The following is a 16,058-nucleotide window of genomic DNA, read 5'->3' as shown; positions in this document are numbered from 1 at the left end:
AATGTCTAATAACCATGTAGAAAATGTTCCGTCTCACTAGTAATAAGAAAAACGTAAATTAAACCCCAAAAATCAGTGAAGATTTTTAAAGTTTTAGTATTCGATGAGGGTAAAGGTGCTATAATATGAACAGTAAATAGACCCTTAATGGGACCGTAAGTTGCTACAAACTCTCTGAAAATGGTTTGGCAATTTGTATTAAGGGTCTTACAAATATTCATGAACAATGACTTAGTAATCTCACCCTAAGGAAATAAATCCAAATTAGGAACCAAGCTTTGGGTGAACGTTAAGAAACTGAGGCATACAATGGAATAACAAGCAGCCATTAAAATGTTTACAAGTTCGTATAACATGAGAAAATGCTCCTGACATTAATCTCTTCTTTTTTCTCTAAAATACTTTTCCATCTTGGGGTTTAATTTATGGGGGAAAAAAAAGATTATTACAAATAAAACTCCACCCTAGCAGGGCCTTCGAGGAAGGAGATACAGGAGTTGAGTTTCGATGCAGGAAGACCCAGACCTTTTCAGTAAAGATGCTGTGTGTCTGCTGGGGTTATAGGAAGGAGGAGGAAATGAGGCCTTTATAAAGCAAGGAGTGGATTCTGAGGAAGGAATGGCACAGAAAACAAATCTGTATCTGGCATATAGTAAATGCTCAGTGAAGAACTGTTAATTGAATGAGTGAGAAAAGAAAATTTGCTTTGGAGCAGTTCTATTCTCTCTGTCTCTGGAGGAATGTGTATGGGGATCTCTGCTGCCATTCCACCCACTGTTTTTACTGCCAGAAATTTGGAATCAAAGAGAAATGAATACTCAAATGGTTAAGTCAAATAGTTGGCTTTTCTTATCATCCTGCTAAATCTTCACAAATATCATATCCAACCACACCAAATGAGCAATGTCACATATAATTAAACATGTAATTACACATGGATGGGATGGCTGCCTCTCATCCATCTCTCAAAGTATATTTATTCAAACAAATAGCAATTACCTCTACTGAAAACATCAGTTTGAAAATATAAGCTAAATGCATGCATGAGTGAGCATACATACATACCCACATTCGCCCCAGAAATATAATGAGCAAAAAGTATTTTCTATATATGCAGCATCACAAAAGAATTTAAAAGCATTATAAAATGAAAGATGAGACTCTCCTTCAAATTAATCATTAATCCACTTTTGTAAATGCATAAGTGATTTATTTTCTAGAAAATGAAGGGAAAAGGGTCAGAAAACAATCCAGGTTTGTAGGACTTATATTTTATTACTACTACAACTGCTGCTGTTGTTGTTGTAATGAAGCCTAAAGGGAACAATGTGGCCCTGAGTAAAATACAATCACTTCCTTGGAACAGTAACTAATCCTCCCTAGAGAACTGGCAAAAGGGGTGTATCGCAAAATGCATCACTTTTTAATGAAGCAGCTCTATGGAGCTTTTGTAAGCAGTATTTCCACCCAGACAGTCTGGTATTGACCCACCCCTTGTGCCAGGGATATCCTTTTTGCCTTGGAGCTCATTACTACTCCCTAGTTCAAAACGTGCCCTAAGTCCTTTTCCTTTGGAGGGTGGCTTTCTGCCAAAGCTGTTTATTCTTGCTGCTAAAGGATTCTCTTCTGTTGGGAGACTTGTCCCCAAAATAGCACTTCTCATCTTCCTCTCCCAAACCAAAAAAAGGGGGGAAAAAGGCCTCTGTCTCCACTGAAGATAATTTTCTTACAATAAATTTGTTTTTAAGCCAAGTTACTTGAGATCACACCAAGTCCTACACAGTTGTGAAGCATTTGACTCTTAATACAATTTAAATGAAGTATCTTTAAATTTGGGGGGAAATTTTTTGAATTAAATTAATTTCTAGAGATTCTACATTCTCTTAGACAGCCATCAAAAAGTTTCAAAAGACTTATAAAGTCTCTCCTTTGGCATTTTCATCTTCCATGATTACAACCTGTTTTAAAAATCCATCCTTTGGGATGATAGTGGGGTATAGGTCAAATTTCTGAAAATGAGAATTTGTTTTTCTACAAAATCATTTATAAAGAAAAAATATCTTAATAAAGACACTTTTATAGGGCTTCCTTGGTGGCTCAGTGGTTGAGAATCCGCCTGCCAATGCAGGGGACACGGGTTCGATCCCTGGTCCGGGAAGATCCCACATGCCGCGGAGCAACTAAGCCCGTGCACCACAGCTACTGAGCCTGCGCTCTAGAGCCCGCGAGCCACAACTACTGAGCCCGCCCCATGACTACTGAAGCGCAGCCAAAAAAAAAAAAGACACTTTTATAGATGAACAGCAAAAGTGATCCATAGTTCATATAGGTCATAGTGGTTCATATTTTCATATGAAAATAAAGCATTTCTTGAGGTGAACCTAAGGACCGCCAAATAGTACTTTAAAAAATTATCCCCTGTTAACACTGACTTCCCTATTTGTGAGTTCTAATTTTTTTTTCATTTATCACTGGCTGAAGGACATCCTCACTTGTTTTTATAAAGGTTAAGTCATATATTTTCTGAACCTCTTTTTATTAAAGAATCGTCTTTGAGACTTTCACGTATAAAAAAAATGACAATCTGTATGTAAAATTTCTTGGGGAAAATATTTGTATAAGACAAAAATTCGACCTCTTTAATATATAATGACAGTGTATCCTTAATAAAAATGATACACCCTCACAATAAAATAGGATGAAAACAGACTATTCACTAATGAAGAAATATAAATATCTAATAACTCTTTGGAAAAAAGAGTTTAAACTTATAAAAGAATAAATACAGGACTTCCCTGGTGGTCCAGTGGTAAAGAATCCGCCTTCCAATGCAGGGGATGCGGTTTGATCCCTGGTCGGGGAACTAAGATCCCACATGCTGCAGGGCAACTATGCCCGTGCACCTCAACTAGAGAGCCCAAGTGCTACAAACTACAGAGTCCATGTGCTCTGGAGCCTACATTCCACAACTAGAGAGAGAGGAGCCCGCGCGCTACGACGAAAGATCCCACGTGCCACAACTAAGACCCAACGCAGCCAAAAATAAGTTAAATTAAAAATAAATTAATTAATTAAGTAAACATTCTTTTTGGCGGTACGCGGGCCTCTCACTGCTGCGGCCTCTCCCGTTGCGGAGCACAGGCTCCGGACACGCAGGCCCAGCGGCCATGGCTCACGGGCCCAGCCGCTCCACGGCATGTGGGATCCTCCCGGACCGGGGCACGAACCCGTGTCCCCTGCATCGGCAGGCGGACTCCCAACCACTGTGCCACCAGGGAAGCCCTAAACATTTTTTTTTAAAAAAGAATAAATACAATTCTCCCTGTGTCAGAGAGACAAAGACTTAGAAAGAATAATAATCATTACTGGTGACACATGGAAATTTACACTCTATAATGTAAGTGTTAAAAAGAAATCTTTCTGGAAGGCAATTTGAAAATTTGTACAAAAGTCTCAAAAAACATAATCCAAGAATTCTACTTATAGGCTTTATCTAAGGAAAGAACAAGACAGACATGTAATGATGTATATAGTGGTATGTTTATCATAGCAGTGTTTGTATCATGGAAAAATTGGAAACAAATGTCCAATAATGGGAGATTGGTTAAATGGAATCTCATGCATCAATCAAGACAATGCTGTTGATGATGTTAATTCACTGGAAGCTGATCATGATATATATTGTTGAGTGAATAACAAGAGCCTACAGTGTGGAGTCAGACTGCCTGGGTTTCAATTCCGTGTCTGCAGCTTATTAGCTATGTGACTGGGCAAGTTGTTTAATTTCTCTGCGTCTCAGCTTTCCCACCTATGAAACTAGAAGAATATTAAATCCTACCTAACAGGGTTGCTGTGAAAATTTAATACAGATGTTAGAATTGTATTTGGCAAATAATAAACGTTCAGTAGATGTTAGCTGCTATAACTACTGCTGCTGTTGCTACTGCTGCTAGAATGATACACATTCATGATATAAAGTGTATGTATGTACTAAAAAGCTTTTTGATGTGACAACAAATGTCTCATGTGGGGTAAGAGGTGATTTTTAAAATTCTAAATCTGTATTCTTTTTTAAAAAATGCTGCATTGCTTACAAAATAAAGAAATATTAAAAGGTCAAAACCTATCTTTATTCCTCCCACTGATTGACCTTAGAGCAAGAAAGCCAACAGCTTCACTGTAGTCCATGTGGATAATGCAGCAGTTAGATCTTTCCTAAGACACTTATGACTGGTGTGGCTGGTAAGGGAAACAATAAGGGGGAAAAAAGTCTGGCAAATTTCTCCACTAAGAAATCGGCAAAAACTAATGATCTTTAGAACAACATTAACTATCATCCACAATTCCATTTGACTGACTTATTAAAATATAATCAAAACACCAGCATCATTTTAATTACTCTCTCTTCCATATTGCTTTTAGTATTATGAGTTGGCCTCTGCCGAATAAAAGCCATGGATGAAGATTAGGTTCTTATTCTACATCACAGGGAGAATTTCCAGTACCTAAGAGCTTCCTTGATGCCTTTACTGATGCAAACTAAAGAGAAATGGTGGATTCTTTTAATGTTAGACCACTATCTTTTTTTTTTTTTTTTTTTTTTTTTGCGGTACGCGGGCCTCTCACTGTTGTGGCCTCTCCCGTTGTGGAGCACAGGCTCCGGACACGCAGGCTCAGCTGCCATGGCTCACGGGCCCAGCCGCTCCGTGGCATGTGGGATCTTCCCGGACCGGGGCACAAACCCATGTCCCCTGCATCGGCTGGCGGACTCTCAACCACTGTGCCACCAGGGAAGCCCGACCACTATCTATTTTAAATACCACAAAGATTAAATTAATTGATTACAACGGCAATCAAAACCACCAAACTGAAGAAAAAGTAAGCACTATGGGGAAAAAAATCAGATTCTATGATATTTTGAATACAGCAGACAGTCTGCCATCTTCCTCCCCCATTTGTTAACCTAATTTGTTAAACGCAATGACAAGTGCAAAAAACTTATTGAGAGCTGTTCGCTGGAATTTACGAGCAGTGGCAAGAACAAATATTCTCAGATTACTGTGGTTTTCTCAACATGAGATAACAGTCACTGTTGCAAGAGAGTATACACTGTATGACCAGACTCAGATGCACAGTAGGCACTTAAATATTTGTGTAGTAATCTGCAAAGCAAGAGGAGGAACACAGAATTTTCAGGCTTGAAGAGATTTTAGAAATAATAAAACTCGACCCCTTCATTTTGCTGAGAAGACCAAGGCTCAGCGAGTTTAATTCAACTGCCCAAGATGAAATGAAAAGTCAAGTCCCACTTTTAATATTCATTAACTGGTAATTTCTTAAAGCTTGTTCATTAGATTAAAATCCGATTAACTTACCTTTGAGATTGGCAAGAGTCATCTTGACACACAACTTTTTAGGAGCCGTTGTTCAGTGGTAGAAAAGAAGTTAACTAAACAGGATTGACATTTATACAGGGAAGCCTCTGGGCATAAAGTCTTCCCCTGATAACGTGAATGTGTATGGGTGAGAGAAAGGAGTTACTCATTTGAACCTTATCAAGGGAGCTTCTAACTTGGATAAAGTAAGCTGAGACCTGCTTAATCATCACAATACACTGATAAAAAGGAGAGTCAGAGGGTCTGAGTCTATTTATCTGTCCTTCCGCATTGTCGTGGAGAGGGGATGCTTTGATGCTGGTCAGAGATATCCCCAAAGTGAAGAAGTCAATTCATCAAACTACCACTTAACCACTACTTGACAGAATCCCTATCAAGAACATTTTACACTGCATTCTGGGTTTTATTTGCTAAGAGGACCTAAGAAGCGGTACTGAGCACCTTCAAATGACTGGTCCAGCTCACCCTGCCAACTCCCTCCCTGCTTATCGAGACTGACCTAATACATTTCATCACCCTTTTTTTTTCCTCTCATAAAAGCAAGCATCAGACTTTAAGTTTGATGAATGGCCCAGGAACATCCCCAATATCTTGTGTTCCAAGTCTGTTCTAAATTTTTAAAATCTGGTTCTAAACTTTTGCCTGTTTTACCATTGCCCATTTCCCCATGGCTTCTTCAATATTCAACCTTTGGATCCCTGCTTTTGGCTTCTTCCTCTAACAACTGAACTTCCACTCAACTAGCTTACTGGTTTCCCTGGCTTAAGTTGCCTTTCTGATATCAGCTTCTTATGTTGTCTTAGATGAAGGCTCTATTCTCCCACCTGGGCAGAGATCCCACTGTAACCCCTTGCTGTTGTCTGACAGGCCCAACTTCAGTTCCCCAGCAGAGGTCATAGGCAAGGGGCAGGGCTGGATTCCAATATCTACGGTAAATTGAAAAACTGGCAATCCATTTAATAAATTAATCTCTTAACATAAATCAATCTCTTAACATTTTATATATCAGGGCATCTCAGAGGCTTAACTAGTGATGATACCTGCTGACCTAACCTAACCTGTGTTTTATTTATTTTTTATTGCCATAGCAAAAAGCCCCCTGCATTTCCTTCCCATCCTAAACTATTTTCCGAGCCCACCTAAGAGGAGTAAACAAAGAGGAGTTTCTAGGGTCTGAGCCCTTTTGGATGGACTGTGAAACTCTCTGCTTAATGGCCCGTCAAACTCTTCTGTGATGTGACAAGAGAGTGGAAAGGGCTCTTTTGGTTCAGGAGCTTAGAAGAGAAGGGAGTAGCATCCAGATGTTACTGTCAGGGAGAGCGTATGGTAGAGGCAAGGGAAAAAAGGGGTCTTCATCCTGACTCTGATCTGAGCATAGTTCTTATGCCTAGGAAGTGCCAGCACTGGGGACCAGGAAAACGACTGCCTGGAGGGGCACCGGGTAAGTTCCTAGAAACAGTGGCAAGCCTACGGTGCTCGCGCCCTTACTGTGACCAGGACAGGTCACTCCCCGGGACTGCCTGTCCCACTGCCACAGTGGAAGTCTCACTTGCGTGTGCCCCCAGGTCCTTACTCACTATTCACCTGGTCACCACATGAGGACACACCGCAGCAATAAGCCAGGATACTTGTAAGCTCCAAGGAACCACTGGACCCCTAAGCGGGTGAGGGAACAGACAAGGTCCTGGACTTGAGTGAAGAACTAGGGTGAATCAGTATGCCCTAAATTAGGGTTAAAAGGGACTAAACCGTGCATGCTGTTACATTTGGTCAGAGATCTCAGTTTTTGTTTGTTTGTTTGTTTTTTGCGGTACGCGGGCCTCTCACTGTTGTGGCCTCTCCCGCTGCGGAGCACAGGCTCCAGACGTGCAGGCTCAGCGGCCATGGCTCACGGGCCCAGCCGCTCCGCGGCATGTGGGATCTTCCCGGACCGGGGCACGAACCCGTGTCCCCTGCATCGGCAGGCGGACTCTCAACCACTGCGCCACCAGGGAAGCCCAGAGATCTCAGTTTTTAAGAGCCTCATCACTCTTACATGAACAGGTAAAATCAGGTTTCACGTTTGGCAGGATGATCCCCAAATCCTGGAACTTCTGAGGAAGGTAAAGACACATCTTACTACTTTTACCATTTCTTAACTGCAATAGTAAGAAACAGAGAAAAGGACCAGACTTATGAAGGATTAGGGAGCACCCAAGGATAAGGGCTTGACTGTCCTCCTGGTTATGTTGGTGAGTAACAGAAAACAGAACTATGCCTCAGAGAGCATGTCAAAGTGGCCAAATGGAATTCACCTAGAGGCTTCAGTCTCACCAATGGCTTTGTCATCTCCCTCTCTGCTCCCTTCAATACACGGGTCTACTTTTAACTGGTACTAATGTCCTGCCAATCAGTCTATGCCCCTACAGAGCTGGGACTCATCATCCTCTTTACATATAATACTTCTAACTCTGACGTCCACTGCACGGGTCATGGAGCACCTGCACCATGGGCATGGACCCCTGCCTACTTATTCTGGGGGTGGAGCTTGGGAGTCTCACCTAACCCTGATGAACTTACACACTTTAAGCACACACAGCAATGCCTTCTTTCCCTTCACTGTCCTGAAACGGTTACAGGCGGAGCCATTCTACTGTAGACCAGATTCAAAGTCTGATCATTTTGAACCTTAGCGATGGGAAGTGCTACTTCTCCTCAGCTGATTCTGTAAATTTGGTCAGGCGGCAAAGAAACAGCGCTGGGGACTCTCATGCATTATTACATTTGCTTGTATACATGTGTATTTATTGGGAATGAGAAGAGCAGGCATTCTGACTGAGTCTGTATCAGGCCTATCTTCCATTTGTTAACTTGGCTAGGCTATAACACACCTTGCAGGAGGAATTCAAAAGGTCTGTTGGGATGGGGGTATAGTCAGCTGGGCTAAGGTCACCCATAGAAAGGTTAGGGGCAATTCTTGCAAGCTGAAAGGATCCGTACAAATGATCTCCTTTCACCTATATTACCCAAAGCTCCCTGCTCTTTATGTGGATTTTCCAGCAATGGCAACAAAAACAAAATAACCAAACAGCTCCTGTATGCTGTAAGCCACTTCTTTTCTATTGAATTTCAAGTAGGTAATTTGATTCATTTCAGTACTTGTCCAGCTCCCTTTTAGTTACCAAGATCAAAGGAGACATTCTTACAGACTGACAGTAGGTGCACTTTATAAACTGTAAACATACCAAGTTAAAATAACCTAGTAGGAAAACAACTAATTTCTAGCATGACAACAGATTTATTCTAGCAGGTAGAGATCTCTTTGTACTCCTGAACCTGTCGAGTTTTTCAGAAGAACTCATAAGGCAAACAGAGTGAAAAGCTATTTCCAGATGATTCATACACAGACTCAGTACTTCTGCTCACTTGCTCCAGGACCCTCACCATCCAGCATATATACACCAGTGTCTCCTGGGTGGACACAAAGCCCATAATAGAAAAGACGGCTTAAAAGTGGCTTGTACTAATGCTGGCTTGAGCTCCAGGCCCCATGCTTGTCTTCACCACCTATTTTGTGCCACTGCAGGCAGCAGAGGGGAAAGCTTGGACTTGGGCTCTGGAGTCAGATTGACCTGGCCCTGCTTCAGAAAACTGTGTGATCTTGGGCACATTACTTAACCCTCTCTAAACTTCATATTTATCACCTCTTAAGGGGGAATAATAACAGTACCCACTTTGTAGAGTTGTTGTGAGGGTAACAGAGATCGTTAAAGGACATTGATTTTAATTAACCCGTAGCACAATAAATGTTAGCTATCACAATAAAAAATATGTAAATATTATTATTATTTCAGAATTCTTAAGGAAGCAAAAAAGAGGAGAGAGGGGAAGAAGTGGGAGAAAAAAATGCCTTTGAAGTTTCATTAGAATCAAGGGAAAGTGGGACGGAGAAAGAAAGAAGAATGTTTGTCTCAGGTTATGAGTCCATGAATCCAAATCTTTCCATAATTATTGCAAAGGCTTGGGAATTACAAGAGATGTAAGAGTCTGCGTTCGTGAAGTCACTGTGATTATAACAAAACAGCACTAGAATCTACCACCTAACAGAAGTGCTAAGTCATGAGTACACTTTGGTCAAGATAGGACATGCAACTTTCTATTACCCCTAAGAATTGCCTTTGTAATTGCTGGGCAGGTCTAAGATGTTATAGTATTCCAGAGAAGCAGTCCCCAAAGGAGAGCAGCACACCCAAGGAGGTACAGGATGATCCACTGGGGTGGAGGGAGAAAATATCAGAACTTCTATTTTTGTTGACTTTTTTAAAATTAATTTTTATTGGAGTATAGTTGCTTTACAATGTTGTTAGTTTCTACTGTACAGCAAAGTGAATCCGCTATATGTGTGTGTGTGTGTGTGTGTGTGTGTGTGTATGTATATATATATATATATATATATATATATATATCCCCTCTTTTCTGGATTGTTGACTTTTTAACCCATCCTTTAAACATTTCTAACTTTTGTTTATATGTTAGAAACCATATACTAAAATACTTGCTTGTAATTTATAAATATATTTATAATATAGTATATTTATAAACATACAAATATTAGAGGCTCACGATCAAACCTTTGGAGAATCACGACCAAACATTTGGAGAAGGCTAGTTCAGTGCACTAGGCATATTTCAAATACTCAGCATGGGTGCACACACACACACAAAGCTATCACCTCTTCCCTGTCCTCTGTAAGAGTTGGCCATTGTAACCAGAAAAATGGCCATGGTTGTCAGTCCAAAGGGAAAGGTGCTTTGGCAAATAAGAAGGATCTATTACTCCCTTAAACTCTCCCATGATTTGGGCAATAATTGACTCTTACATGCTCCAGCTCCCTGGTGGCCATGCTAACAACCTATCCTGGCCTTTCCATGTTGCTTTGAATCTAGCTAAGCATGACTTGACCACCACCCACCTTGCTCTCTAGAAAGTTTTAAAACCAGTCTTCCAATTCTGCAAAAATTATAAAACTGACCTAAACAAATAACTATTGGAGTTGCTGCCAGGGCCAAGGATTATGCGACCTCACTATCACAACAAAGGTCTTTTGATGTCCCTTTCTTGGTTATACTCTTGGTGTCCAATAAATACATAGCAATGGAAGGAAGAGGGCCTGCCTGTGAGATCTTGACTCATGCCAGGGTCATCACTAGCTTTATAGCAAATATCTATTGAATTAAATGCTTTAACTCTCCTATTGCTCAAATAACAGGTTGAGACTGTTACTTTTGCTTTCAATAAGTCTTAGAGGAAAAGTCAACCCACACGATTCAGAGGGGAAGAACAAAGTCGATACAGCAAACAATATACAGGGAAGGAATACTGTATTACCTTCCCTGCATCCCTCCCCTGCTCCTTGGGGTAACAGCATCACAGCTGAACTTTTCTCCTCTCATGCATGTCTTTCTGAAGTGTCAGTGAAGGTGCCCCACCCAGGATGCATATGACCCAAGAAAAGTCAGATTCTTGTTGGAAATTTTGAATGGACTAACTCAAGTGCAAAAAAGTGGTGGGAGCTGAGTTATTGACATGGAGGCACCCTGAAGAGTCTGCACATAGGTCCTTGCTGACTTGAGCCTGAAGGATGCTAAGGTTCCCAGCCATCTGTGGGAGACGGCAAAGATGGCCACAGATTCTTCCTTTCTCTATCCATGCTCTTGGGCAGTCCCCCACACCCCCGCCACATTGACTCTGACCTAGGGCATGTGATTACATTGACTCTGAGCTACAGCATGTGATTTGCTTTAGTCAAGATCAAATACACCACTAGCAGAAACTTGAAAAGTGCTTGCATGCTGCGGCTTGCCCTCTTTTGCTCTACTTGGAACCCCGAGACCATCATTCAAACAAGCCTACAGGGAGATGAGTGACCACATGGAGAAGTAAGGCGCCCTAGCCAACCAGGCAGCTGATCACAGACGCACGAGTGAACGCCTAAGGAGATCAGCTCAGCCTAGTATAGACAGGGAATCGCTCAAGCGTGCCCAGATTGCTGATTTGCAGCATCTTGAGCTAATAAACAAAGGGTTGTTTAGGGGGGCCACTAGTTTTCAGGGTGGTTTGTAACACAGTAAAAGCTGATACACCAACTTCCTGAAGCTTGAGTGCTCAGCTTTTCTTCTGATTCTGTAAAGAACTATATCCTTAAAATAAATTCCTGTCACTTAAAGGTAGTACAGTTGGCTTCTGTTCCTTGCAATCCAAGCTCCTTAGCAACCAGGCAGAAGACCTTCCAAACTCGTCTGGCTATTGAGCAAAAATATTTCCATTTTATTGCTCCTCTTTACCCTCCCTTGCTCTTTTCACAAGGAAATAGAACAGTATTCTTCTTGCTTACATAATACAAGACACTTACTTCAAACTCTGTAAGTTTGAAAGGAAGGAATTTTAAGACTCTCATCCCTAGAATTGTCATCTTTGGCCCAGGTCACCCCAGGCATAAACAGGTAGGAAGTGGATAGGCCCTGAGTGCATTGTCAAGTGGTCAAGAGTACGGACTCCAGCTTCAGGCTGGCTCATATCCTGGCTACTCCTCGCTCTGTGACCTTGGGCAAGTTACTTAATGCAGGCTTCAGTTCCCTCAACTCTAAAATGGAGATAATAATAGTACTTACCTCTTAAGTTGTGGTGAGGACTGAGTTAAAGTATTTAACGTTTGCATAGCAAACATTATATAAATATTTAATAGTGTTATTATCACAATTATTCCTTAGAGTCCAGGTACCCTTGGGGAAGATTTTGAAAAGAGATATTTGGCATTGTGGGAACTTTGATGAAGCCACAGAACAGAAGGTTTTATTTCTAGTCCTGGCTCTGCCGAAAACCCCCTGTGGTCTTGGGTAAGTCTCTCTGTGCCATTTCCCCATTTAACATGGGATAATCATAATCCCCGTTCTAGTTTGGAAGCAAATATGAAATAACACATGTAAGCATGCTTCTAAACATTCAGAAGTGCTCAACCACTGTTTGGTAAGGCCTGTGATTACTCTTCACATAGTGAGGTAGTTTTAGCTTCCAAGTGAGTCCTACAATTCTTCACGCTGTGTGAGTGGGTCTGAGGTGGGCAGTTATTGCATTTTAGAGATAGAAGACCATAAAAATGCAGAAAGCAGTCTTGGAATAAAGACTTCTTTACAAAGATATTAAACCAAAACTTGTGTGTTGAGAGGCCATGGCCTTTTCAAAAGTCTCCCAGAAACTGTTAAGTGTTTCTAAGAAGGGAAATGAAATCAAGTAACTAGAGAACAGAGGAAAGTAGAAGGACAAGAACACTTTCATACCTTTATACATCCTGCACTGACAGATGTCCTTTAATTGACTTGCTCCCCAACTGTCCCAGGGACCAAGGTTGAGTGTTCTTTGCCTCAGCTGGGGACAACTCAAGGTTTAAGGCCCACAGAACGTAATGTACTCTCATGTGAGTTCATTTTAAGACAAAACATTTTCATGAATGTTCCAGTCACCAAGTTCTAAAGTAAATAAATTTTGTTTCTATAATACAAAGAAGGTAAAACTTTTTGATAATTTTAAGAAAGAAGTTGTATTTTAGAAAACTTGGATGGTGCAGAAACACAGACAATTAAAAGCACCTGAATCTTGCTGCCACCTGAGATGACTGATGTCACCATCATAGTGTGCTTCCTTCAAGCTCTCTCACTCTGCACATAACACATTCACGAACACACACCTCTCTACAAAGTAGGGATTATTCTGCATATGCAGTTTTAGGGCCTGGGTGTTTTGGCTTAATGTTCTCAGATGAGAATTTTCATGGGACACCATTCAAAACAAGTAAGTGCCGGTAATTGTTGGCAGGATCTGACGGAGCTGTTAGTATGAGCATTATGTTTGCTAAAAGAGTTTGGACTGCAGAGCATGAAAATATATTAATTGCAGTTCATATATTCAATGTCTAGCCGCCTCAGGGGGGATATGCAGAAATTCCATATCAGGGGGGATATGCAGTAAAGTAATAAGAAAGTATGACACCGGATGAAGGATGATCAATGCTGATGATTTGTTTCATGAAGTAAATTTGACTCCTGTTGACATTTAAAGTCAGGGACTGCAGTAGACAGGGATGAGGTAATGGGATTAGGACTTCTATCTCCAAACCTAAAGCTTCTTGCCCCACTGTGACACACAGAGATGTTGACAAACATGCTGCCTTCCATTCTGTAAAAACAGTAACCTTTGTGTCCTCACTGAGGGCCTTTCCTGGGGGTCATAATGCATCTCTTCTGCAGCTGGGCACACAGCCGGCTGATCAGTACACGTGCTTACTTGTTGCCTCTTCTTCTTTGCATATATGACAGAAGTCAAGTGAAGGACATAAAGCCAGAAGCATCAGCCCACCTCTAAGCCAGAACCTCAGTTACATCATAGGGTGGGGCGCACAACCTAAAACACGGAGGTTTGCTGCCTCAAAGACTTTTTAAAAGCATGCCATATAGCATAGGAATTGCCATCCTATCTTTAAGAGCAGACTGTGGTAAATACACTAGTCAGCATGGATTAAATAAAGGTTGTTAGCAAATAAAGAATAAATAGTCCCAAAAATATTTAAAGAGGAAGAATGTACTCTAAATCCTTAAGATTTCTGATTAAGATTAAGAGGGGTTAGGAGTGTGTATGAGGAGATAGGTACAAACTGTCTTTAGAATCAGGGCGAAACTGAGTCAGGGAAAGAGATCTTTATGGTGTTAGTTTTTCTTCAAAGCATTTAATTTGGGATTGGATTATCTAACCCTACAGAGCCCATAGGGACTTTTGGAGTGTGTCTGGAGTACTCTGGTGATTTCAGGAGTAGACTTTGGGTTTTAGGGCAGGAGAGGTTGCTGGAAGGAGAGAGGATAATAGCTCACCATGGCCACCACCTCCAAGACAACAGCAGTGGCAAAGCTGACACTCACCAGTCATGTATCACATGTCATGTATCACCTGTCAGGTGCTCTGCCTAGGCCTGTACCAAAACCATCTCATTTGATCCTGGAGACACCTACATGAGGTAGCTCCTACCATTATCCCTATTCTATTGATGGGGACACAGGCATAGAGGTTAGATGACTAAATCAATGTCACAGACAAGCAAGTGGTGGCGTTAGGATCTAAACCCTGGAGGTTCGAATTCACAACCCTCAGCTTGACCCCTCCCGTATACTGCAGCTCAGTGTCTTTAGAACTATCTAATCTTGAACAAGTAACCCAATTTCTGTCTCAGTTTCCTCGCTTTTAAAGAGGATAATAATAATCTAGTCTATCTACCACAGTACGGTTGTGAGGATCAAATGAGACACGTGAATGCATGCGATTGCCATTTGTAGAATATGGCATGCTCTACAGTTTAAATTATTTTTATTATTACAGATGAAAGGAAGAGAAAGAGAGTACTGATTTCTTCATTTTGAGGGTTTGGGTTTTTTATTTTGGCTTAGTATAAAAGTTTTAATTTTAACAATCAACATAAGGCAATGAAAATAACTGATATGCACTAGTAGGTACATTAAGTATTGATAAAAAGCAGAAAACACTCCCTGTATCAGGAACCTGTGATTAAGAAAGAAAAAAAAAAACAGTGATTATTTTGACAGGACAGTGACTTAGAATAGCTCCTTGTGGGGCTTGGTAGCTCTGGTGATAAATCTCCTCTAACTGCTGGTGGACAAGTGACACTTCCCTTTCCGGAAATGGAAATGAACTCTCAAGGATTTGTGACTCTCCAGATAATGACTTCCTGCTCCACAAAAACAAAGCCCAGCCGCTGAAATAACAACCTATCTCTGGTCCCTATTCAACATCCTAGGGCTGCCATTCTTAGTCTGGTCTGAAGGAGGCTTCTCCAGCTCCAGGCCTCTAAAGCCTCACTATTCCAGAGATAGACAAAAATGCCAGAATTTAAAAGCCAAGGTTAGAAAGAGTTACCTCTGGGCAAAGTCACGCTGCACTCAGACTTGATCTGTCGGAAGTCATTCAACTCCCAAGCAGGCCTGGAGTCCCTGGTCCATACCTCTATCACATCACACACAGGCAGGATCCCTTTGTGTTTATTTTCCAAATATGGCCAGTAAGTTCCTAGAGGAGAGAAGCTACATAAAAGCCTTTTGAACTGAATTGCACTAGGGACTTCATCTAGGAACCCAATGTTGGGACAGAGGGAAAAATGAGCCTCTCCTGAAATTAAATGATAAAAGGATCAACAAAGAAGAGTTTAGTCATCCACCATTAAATGGTTTGTGAATGTGCTGCTCTCAGAGATTTAGGAAACACCTAAAACCAATCAAAGGTGACTTGGATATAATTTCAGAAAGATTTGATAGGAGTGAGTCTAAAGTCTACTATTCATAATCTAATTACATAGAAGTTTAAAAACTTTTTTTTTAAACACAAATAATCCATGTCCATTGACGAAAATTTACAAAATACAGAAAAGTGAAAAAAATAATAAAAAGCACCCAAAGTTCCACATTTACCACCAAAATATGAGACATCTGTGCTGTTATGAAGGTTGATGAAGGAGAAAATGAAAATAACAGCCAGGAGTGTTCAAAAGTTAACTGTCATGTGACACTAAACCATGTATAGTACTGGGATCTGGTGGTCACTTTCATATACATGCCTGGACTTCT

At 41.0% G+C, this 16,058-nt stretch overlaps 2 protein-coding genes across 5 annotated transcripts in view; one reads left to right on the top strand and one right to left on the bottom strand.

The window, feature by feature from the left end:
- STON2 (stonin 2) overlaps window positions 1-16,058 on the bottom strand; it is a 148,625-nt gene that overhangs the window by 16,937 nt on the left and 115,630 nt on the right. The gene's annotated exons all lie outside the window — the stretch shown is intronic.
- LOC132507034 (uncharacterized) overlaps window positions 1-16,058 on the top strand; it is an 86,224-nt gene that overhangs the window by 40,370 nt on the left and 29,796 nt on the right. The window lies entirely within an intron of this gene.

The sequence above is a fragment of the Lagenorhynchus albirostris genome, chromosome 1 (assembly GCF_949774975.1).
Source record: "Lagenorhynchus albirostris chromosome 1, mLagAlb1.1, whole genome shotgun sequence".
NCBI classification, from domain to species: Eukaryota; Metazoa; Chordata; class Mammalia; order Artiodactyla; family Delphinidae; genus Lagenorhynchus; species Lagenorhynchus albirostris.
Note: the sequence above shows the minus strand (reverse complement) of the source record. Positions and strands in the feature narration are given on the sequence as shown.